Source organism: Garra rufa, chromosome 1 (genome assembly GCF_049309525.1).
Source record: "Garra rufa chromosome 1, GarRuf1.0, whole genome shotgun sequence".
NCBI classification, from domain to species: domain Eukaryota; kingdom Metazoa; phylum Chordata; class Actinopteri; order Cypriniformes; family Cyprinidae; genus Garra; species Garra rufa.
The window spans coordinates 78,245,300-78,255,502 of record NC_133361.1 but is presented as its reverse complement, the minus strand read 5'-3'; the positions used below and the strand labels follow the sequence as shown (position 1 = coordinate 78,255,502).

The 10,203-nt window shown below is 37.5% G+C and overlaps 1 non-coding gene across 1 annotated transcript; it reads right to left on the bottom strand.

The window, feature by feature from the left end:
- Positions 1-4,461: 4,461 nt before the first annotated feature.
- Positions 4,462-4,535, bottom strand: trnat-ugu (transfer RNA threonine (anticodon UGU)). The gene has a single exon. It is a non-coding gene; the product is annotated as a tRNA-Thr (tRNA).
- Between the last annotated feature and the right edge of the window lie 5,668 nt (positions 4,536-10,203).

The following is a 10,203-nucleotide window of genomic DNA, read 5'->3' as shown; positions in this document are numbered from 1 at the left end:
TTCTCTATTCATTTATATGGCTTTCCCTTATGGGGACCTGACTTTTGGTCCCCACAACGCAAGAGGTCCCCATGACGTGACTGTGTAAACAGACTCATGTCCCCACAACGTGATGAATACCAGAACACACACACACACACACACACACACACACCCACACACACACACACACACACACACACACACACACACCTGTATCCTGTTCATTTATGTGTGTTAAAGTTTTCAAATTGGTTAATCCTTAAATATTTTAAATCAGTTCAAATTGTTTGTCCTTGTTTATCTTCAGAAACACATGGTATGTTAACTTAATGCTATTTACTAACGTTTCACATGGTTCTTAACCCATATGCCATAATATTGCGACACGATCAGGCCTAGCTCGCGTGGTCATCTAGCTTATTTAAGTAGCAAATAACTTGACTTTTAAACAAATAAAAGGGTACTCACCTTCCTTATTAATTTAAATGTTGTTTTCTTCAGTAAAAACAAATAAATGGCACACTGTTGATCCGTTAAATGTTCATTTTTGTCATTGAAATCAAGATGCGCACACTGTACGGAACACCATCGTAAGCCTGTACGGAACATCGTTAATGCTTATCATCTTCCGTACACGTGCGGATAGGGCTGGGTATCGTTCCAAAATGTTCGATACCGATACCCTGAATTCGATACCGGTTCCGAACAATACTTTTTTTCTATAATTTTATTTTAAGAAATGTATTTTAACAAGATTACTTTTCAGGATGTTTGTGACACTTTCACATCAGGCTTATCTCTAAGACCAATAAACAAAGGAACAAAAGCACAAAATGAACAAAGTGTAGTTAACACAATATATCAGTGAATGTTTTTATAATAAAGTTCAAACAGTTTTAACTCAATCAGATTTAAGTATTTGTGAGGCTCACTGCTGCTTAAAGGTTTAGTTCACCCAAAAATTTGAATTCTGTCATTATCTACAAATGAAGATATTTTGGATTTAATCCAAGAGCTTTCTGATCCTCCCATGGATAAATCTTTGAATATAAATCTTTGAATTTTGTTTACTTTGCACACAGAAGTATTCACATTGACTTATTTTGACTATGTTTTTGGTTCCTTTCTGGGCATTGAAAATGCATATCCAGTAAATATAGGAGGATCAGAAAGCTCTTTGATTAAATCCAAATGATCTTCATTTGTGTTCTGAAGATAAACAAAGGTCTCATGGGTTTGGAACAACATTAGGGTGAGTAATTAATGACAGAATTTTCATCTTTTGGTGAACTAACCTTTTAAGATCACCTGAAATCACTCAACAGTTCTTCTTCAGAAAAAATAGCATGTAGCACTGATATTGATTCTTCATGGTCGATTTTGATTGCTGATGTTTTACAAGTAAATGGGCTGATTCTGAAAGCCTTTTTAATATATTTAGTTTACACCTTAAGCAAGGGACAAGAATGAATGATAATATGAGTACATGAACAAGATGTTTATTATAAGTACAGACATTTAAATTAGAGGCAACCACTGCATTTAGATTAAAATCTAAATAAATGACAAAATATATTATAAATAATAAAAAATAAACGACACAGTTCTTTCTTAGTGGTGTATTAAACTAGAGTGGGGTATTAAAATTGCTTTAAATGCGTGTGCGCGTGTTACTTTTGGTTTCGTTTCAACGATCCAGCGAAACTCGGCGGTGATGAGCGTGCATTCTACAATACAAGAGATTACTTTAACAAAACCTTTTGAAAGTGGGAGGACACAAACGGGATTTTGAAAAGCGTGTCCCCAGTGAAAATGATGCCCCTGAGTGCAACTCTGAGTTATCGTTTGATGTGAATGTATGTTGCGTTGTACCTATACTGAGACTATATTGAGACTGAGGCGCCATAATTGTATCCGACAGAATGTTGTCTGGTGTTTTCTCATATTTGACGTTTTGCCAGTCTTGGACGCGATAACCTTTTTACAAATATTGCATCGCACGCTGTTGCCGTCAATATTGGCATATTGTAGAAATACTTTTGATCTCTTATACATCGTTTGTGTTAAATTTATGCTATGCTTTAAAGTATAATGTACATTACAGCCTCACATTTGACAAGCTCTGGGCGAGTGGGCTTGACCGCCATAAACTATTGATTTTCAAGGCAGCCTCGCCGCAGCTAATCACCAGCATTTGATCTGGGCAAGTAAAAGATACCGCACGTTTTCTAGCTCACTGACGTTGACAAGATTATATCCTTGGGTATCGAAATTTGGTACCGAACGAAAATGATTTTTTCGATACTCGATAGTATCGAGACAATTCAGTCGGTGCTTAAAAAGTATCGAACTCGATACCCAGCCCTACGTGCGGAGGAGGTGCCTTTCCCCACTTTTCTCAAAAACTATTGGTCCAAAAGACATCAATCAATGTGTGTACTGTGCAATAGGTATTCTCCCAGAGAATGATCACACAAACATGCTTGTCAGGCTTTCAACAACGGAGGAGTGGTCATTGGTGTGCGATAAAAGACGAAAAGTGTACATAGTTAGTCTACGTTACATATCTTAGTATCCTACCAGTGTGTGTTACTGTGTTTTGTTAGCTGCGGCTAGGCGGTAATGTTATATTTATATCTTGCCGAATATATGTAGTGAAAGAAATCTGCACCTCACTTGAATAGTCAAATACAGACAGTTTACCTAAGATGTAATTTACCTAAACACAGTCGCTAATGTTTTGAGTCCAGATTAACAAACCAAGTTAGGTGTCAGTTACTGGATTTTAAAGTTACATCAGTATAATTAAGCCTATCGTTACAAGCAGTCGGTCTTAATTATAATCAAGCAACAAAATACTAAAGAGAAAATCATTAAATGTACTTAACTTGCCTTTGTATTAGTCCTATTGTTTGTAACGTCAATTTGCTACTTTGATCGTATGTTGAATGAAATACAATATTATAAATAACTATACTGTGATATATTACTATTGTGAAATAATATGGTCATATCGTGCACCCATGCTAGTTTTAAGATCAAACTCACAAAATGTGACAGAACTTCAAAATGAGTAACCTAAGAACACTGTTATGTGAACTCATCAGACAGGACCTGAAAGCATGATCATTGGACTCCATGGAGAAGAATACTAGATGTAAACCAGGATTTTGGATCAGCTGTGCAGATTTGGTATGGAGCTGGTGAGTACATTTTCGTAAGCCCATGTCTGTCAGTAAGTAGATAATGTCTTATCAAACAAATTCATTTTAATTTAATTGAATGCTTGTGTGTGTGTGTTTCCTCCTTATGATCCTGAAGATTTGGGAATGAAAATCTTCTAATACATGATCTTCAGAGGAAGTAAGTATTCATTTCTAACGTTAAGACACACTAACATTAATTTTATTTTTAAAGGGAAGTTCATAGTATTTTTCACTTGTGTACAAATTCTGTAAAATGAGAATGTTGATAAAAATATAAATGTTTTCTTTATCAATTAACTTCTTTTAACTAAATTAAATCAACATTTGGTGTGACCATCATCCTGTGTTTAAAGCAGCTTTTGCACTAGGGGCACTTGCGGATAGTTTTTCAGGTTTGCAGGTGGGCCTCTTGAAGCATCTTGGAGACGTTGCCACAGTTCTTCTAGATTTAATCTGTCTCAGTTTGTTCTGTTTCTTAATGTCATTCTGTGCAGAATGGATGATGATAAGTGTTCTAATAATTTTGGACACCACTGTGTTTGGAGCCCATGGGAGTCAGTAGAATATTGTGGATTAAAATAAAATGATGTGGATGAGATAGAAATGCATTTTCAGTTAAATTTCACCTTGGAGCTCTGAATAACTAGTAGCGAAAATTCAATAATCTAAATTTGAATCTGAAATCTGAAACTAATAAAATTGTTAAGTCTTGATAATTTTGTATATGTGTTGGTTTTGTATTTATTCAGTTTTTAGATCAATTCTGACAAATATTTCCTGTTGATAATTCACTCACCCCTCTGTCATTCAAGATGCTTATATGTCTCTTTTTCTGTCAAAAAGGTTTTTGAGGAAAACCTTCCAGGATTTTTCTACATATTTCGATGGGAGCCAACAGGTTGAAGGTCCAAAATTAATTGTCAATGCAGCTTCAAAGGGCTCTTCATCATCAGATCCAAGGAATAAGGGTCACTGAGAACTTGTAAAGCCCTTTGAAAGCTGTATTGAAAATTGGCTGTATTGTGGCGTGCAACCAAAGGCATCGCTGGGATTCGAACGCAGGATCTCCTGTTTACTAGACTAGCCGGGCAGCACATTAGCCCTCCGGGAGGGCGACTCTGACAATCCAGGCTTCCAGAGAAGAGGCCAGGCGTTGGCTGATCGGGTGCTGGACAGCTTTAAGGCGTTTGCCGACAACTGTGTCGGGGCGTTTTGCAAAATTAACCACTCGCTATCGGAAAAGCTTGCGTTTGCTGGACTGGAAAACCGCCCAAGGCACCGCTGGGATTTGAACCCAGGATCTCCTGTTTACAAGACAGGCGCTTTGACCAGCTAAGCCACGGCGCCTCCTTGGTGGGACCCGTTAGCCTACGATGCTATCCTTCAAAAGCACGTGAGAGGGTAGTGTTGCAAGGCAAGCTGCCCGCTGTCCTCGAGCTTCTATGTGTCTCCATTTCGCCGTCTGTTTTTTGGTAAAGCACGACGTTGGCTGTATTGTGGTGCGCAACCAGAGGCATTGCTGGGATTCGAACCCAGGCTGACCTTCCAAGTCTGTGACCGTCCAACAGCAAAAGAGCGCGTTCTCTCTCTGCAGGAAGGACAGGCCCTTGGGTCTCTGCACAATTGCAGTGCCCAGTGTTGTTTGAAAGGCAGAGGCACTGTAAGAGCCTCAGGTCCAAGGGAGGGCAAAAAGATCCAAGCTGCCATTTGCAAGGCACCGCTGGGATTTGAAACCAGGATCTCCGGTTTACTAGACAGGCGCTTTAACCAACTAAGCCACGGCGCCAACCCACATGTTAATCGTGGGGATGGCGGCTTAGACGATGCATGAATAAACACTTTGTACGTCCTGCTTCCTCCACTTGATGTAAGACAGTTATTGCCATACCTCACTGAATTGGTTCTTGGGCATGTTTTGCTACCTTTTTGCGCGCAACCAAAGGCATCGCTGGGATTCAAGCGCAGGATCTCCTGTTTACAAGACAGGCACTTTAACCAACTAAGCCATGGCGTCAAATCAAAAGCAAGGCTGTCGGGAGGGTGACTCAGAGGGTCAAAACATCCAGAGGCGGGAAAGGTGCTGGTACGCTTAAAAGAGAGGCGCTGCGTTCTAAGCCGCATACTTCCATACTATATAGTAGGTAAAAAGCAGTAGGCGAGGAAAAAAGTATGTTTGAATGTTCAGTATTCATAAAAGAGTAGGCGAGAATTAGTAGGCGAGTGCACTAATTCTCACTAGATTCGGACGAACGTATACTTAAAGTGCGTTCGAATATGCCTACTTACCTACTATATATTAGGGAAAAAAGTATGTGAAGAAAGAAGTACCTTCGAAACCTCAGTATTCATAAAAGAGTAGGCGAGAAATCCCTACTGCTTCAGCCCAGATTCTGAAGTGTTCATCTGATGCACACTTTTCAATCCCAGGAGGCCACAGGAGGCCAAAACGCGACCAGGGTGCAAACCGAAACACGGTTCACTGTCTTAAAATCATATTTGTTGAGCTACTGTATCGTAAACTGTTGATTTGCATAAGGTGCCAAGACGTTAGACAGTAATGCTAAAGTATATTTCTGATCTCGCTGTAAAACACGTTTTATTACGTATAGCTACCATAGACATCTTAAATATGATTACTAAATGTTTAACAACGGACAGGAATATGTTCTGAGAGAATTAAATGAGCCCATCACAACACGAAACAGACATCTAAATGAGTGATGGACATTATGTGAGTTAATGTAGAGTTCACTGTTGTCAACACTGCTTTAGATTAATGTTATGTAAATAAACACATGTACATATAGTAACTAAACATGAGTTATCGGTTTCATTTGTCTAATAGTACTGTTGATAAATTCAGGAGCATTTGAATTTGATGATAAACCAATTAACACAACAGCTACCTCATAAATGTAGTATTGAGCACACGAATCAGAGGGAACTGAATCTTGGCTGGATGTTACAGGCAGAGGCGATTCTAGGGTCTGTTGGGGCCCCAAGCAAAAACTCCCAGGGGGCCCTTCTCACAAGTATTCTTCATTATTATATCACAAATAATCCGACACCAATGATAAATGTATGAAATCACAACTTGTATTATATGGAATGTTCACATATAGCATACATCACACACACAACACACCTTACAATAATATAAAATAACATAAAAAAATTTAATTTTGGGAATATATATGAAAATAATAAAAAAATAAATAAACAGGGCAAACAAATACAATACTGTAAATAACTTAAGCAATATAAACATAGCACAAAATATAATCTGTATAAGTGAAAAAGTTGAGGTATCAAAGTCACAATAAAATACTAAACAAATGACTAATAACAAACACTATAACAAAATATAATCTGAAGAAGTAAAAAAAGTTGAGGTAGCAAAGTCACAATAAAATACTAAACAAATGACTAATAACAAACACTATAACAAAATATAATCTGAAGAAGTAAAAAAGTTGAGGTAGCAAAGTCACAATAAAATACTAAACAAATGACTAATAACAAACACTATAACAAAATATAATCTGAAGAAGTAAAAAAGTTGAGGTAGCAAAGTCACAATAAAATACTAAACAAATGACTAATAACAAACACTATAACAAAATATAATCTGAAGTAGTAAAAAAGTTGAGGTAGCAAAGTCACATGAAAAATTGGAATTTTGGGAATATAGGAAAACAATAAAAAACCAAAAATAACATCTAGAGAAATATATACTATAAATCTTCAGCACACCACTTTCACAACTGTCTTAAAATTGGCGATTGTCTTAAAATGATATATAACAATAGGGTATATCTTGAATACACTTTTCAGAACATTTCACATAATATCAATGGAATTGAAATATATTTAACTCACCATCATCAGTAGCTGCCACATATTGTGCCTCTGGTGTCTCTACCTCCTCTTGACGATCACCAGGTGCAGTGGCTCTCCCACTGGAAGTACATGTCGATGGAGCTGCGTTGACAAAAAACAAAATTATGTATATTGTCATAAAGAATGTTTACAGGGCATTTTATTATTAGTTATTAATCGAAGTGGAACACAGGACTTACCGTTTTCATCTTCGTCAGTATTTGGTGGCTGTGTTGTTTTCATGAATTTAAGTAATGATCCTGAAGAAATATGAGAGAAATATTTAAAATTATTCTTCATGGCCATAACTTTATTCAATCAATAATAATTGCTATCATAGCATTCATAGTCTAATGCAAGCTATTAACTCTTAAATAACATTTTTTAACATTACCTTCAACAAACATGATGTCCACAAAGCATAATAGCTACTGCATTAGAAGAAGCTATACATTTTAAAGAAAAAAATACAGTATATAAATAACTGATAAGGGGCTTCAATACTGATATATTACCAATTAATCTATATCAATACTGATAATAACAAAAACTGACTAATAACATAGTTAGCTATGTTAATAATGTTAATAGTTAGCTCACTTATTTCTATTAACGTTACCCTGGTAGCCAGCAAGTATATGGAGTGCTACTGCTTACTGCAGCTACTTTTTTTTTTGGTAACTTGCTGACCATAACCGTGTCCACTGCCCCACTACCTGGGCACGAGTCTACATTTACTAAATAGCAAAACTGTTAAGTAACAAACATGCTAATTATACAGTTATTACGTTTCAAACTTAACGTTAGACTAACCTATCGGCTAACATCCCCGTTGCCATGAGCTAATGTATTAGGCTAACGTCGTTAGCGTCAGCTACCGTCAGTAAGGCTAACGTCAGGCAGCGGCCTAACTTACATCAGGCGTTAACTTCATGTCAGTTTAAAAATAACATTTGCTCAATAACGGCAGTAACTAACTGTTAATACAATGCGTACAACATTATCTGCTGCTCCACTTACCACTTTCTTTCTTTCTTTTTTCTTCGTCTTCTTTCTTTTTCTTCCTTTTCTCGCTGCCGGAAAGATAGCTCCTCTTCATTTTTCTTCAGTTTACGAAAACACTACTTTGCGGCGCATCAAACTGGTTAACGTAAGGTGGGATCATGGCATTGATTGACATGGGGCCCCCTTAGGGAGGTCGCCTTGGCATTGACATTGCTGTCATTGCAAATCGCCCGCTGTGGAATAGGGGGGAGGAGGGGCATGCGGTCACTGCGGTTTTGACTGTGAGGTGCGTTTCTCGGGGGCCCCCTGCCGGCTCGGGGCCCCAAGCAGTTGCCTGCCTTGCCTGTTGACAAACGGCGGCCCTGCCTTCGGGATGTTAAAGACACGCTGGCGTGCCATTTTCTTGAGAGCCTTGGAGATCAGGCCACTGTTTGCCCCAAAGGTGATTGCTGCCTGCTGCATCCTCCACAACATTTGCATGATAGGAGGTGATCTCCTGGATGAGGAAAGCCATGGACAAGACGGCAGCGAGGATGACGTGGAGAACGAACCAGTGGATGACAGGGACCTATCAGGAAATCATCTCCGAGGACGTCTTGCAGCTCAGCTATCTTCTCCTGAGGGACTGCCTGCTTGTCTGAATGAACATGACAACATATAGACAGTAGCCCTTTCCAGATGTTGCCATGTTTCCTAAAAGATGAACAAACAGTTTAACATAGTGTACACATTAGGTCAAATATAAAACATTTTTATAAAGATAGGTATGAATATATATATAATATATATATATATATATATATATATATATATATATATATATATATATATATATATATATATATATATATATATATAAAAATTATGTTGGTATGTTCTTCTTGAGGTTTAAACTGCATGACTGTAATAGTAAACAACTGCAATAAAAAATGCTATATCATTTGTGTTTTGTTGTAAATATAAATAATACAGTTGCTACATGAATAAATTGCCTAGATAGAATACAAAACATTTATTCATTTTTTATTTAAAGCAGATTCATTTATTTAAGACATTTAACTAAAACATATTTTTTTTAGAATTTGTTGACAAGTTTTTCAAAAAGAGACAGGTGTCTCTCTGCTCTGGCTGTTGCTGCCCTTGAGGTGGTTTTCCCCTCGCTGCTTTGAAAGATCACATAAGTCTTGGGGTTTTAAAGCCAGAAGATAAGACTTTATTAACAAAGTAACAAAGAATGAGAAACCCTGCAGGCGAATCTATCGGGTCTCTATTGGTGTCCTCTTTTATATATTTTTCTTGAAGGCGTGTTCTGTACATTTCATACATATGGTTAATGTTCTCATTTTTGGCCGTGCCTCCAGTTTACTTGTCTGGTTAATGTTCCCATTTTTGGCTGTGCCTCCAGTTTACTTGTCATTAGCCATTTACGTTAAGGTCAAACCAGGAATGTGCAGCTTAGTTAAGGTGGAGGCCCCCCTCCTATAGCTTGTGTCTAAGGTCGAACCAGAGATGTGCAGCTTAAGCATATGAGGTGTATCTGCACATTCACACAGGCAATGCATGATTATAATAGTGAAATAGCTTGATGTATAAATGGCTATCGTCACATTGATTATACTTGCTTTTGATCAAGAAAAATCTTCCTCACCCTCTCCTTCTCTTGCCACTGCCTGTCTTTCCCTTTCCTCTTCCCTACACAGCAAAATCCCGGTGTTAATTTAACACTCCCAGTGTTAATTTGTGGACTCATATATACACTGCTTCAGTGTTAACTTTAACACTGAAGCCAGTGTTAAAGTTAATGAGATAATTAGGTGATTAACAAAGTGATGATTGATCATTATTGAAGACACCTGATGTTAATAAGCAGAATCCCCAAAGGAGAAAACCAACATTTTTAAGCAACCATTATAGTGGTCAGTGTTTGCATTAGTTGGGCTCTTGACCCTTAGATCTTTAATACTAGATTTTGTTTGTTGCTGTGTTTGATTTAAAACAGCCAGACATAAGCTCATGTCATCAGGTGATGATTATGTTTTAACATATTCATTATTTGGCTTGAATCACCGTGTCTAATCTGTTAGCTTTTTTTTCACTTATTGTAATAGCCTTGACAATCCACAGAAGATCC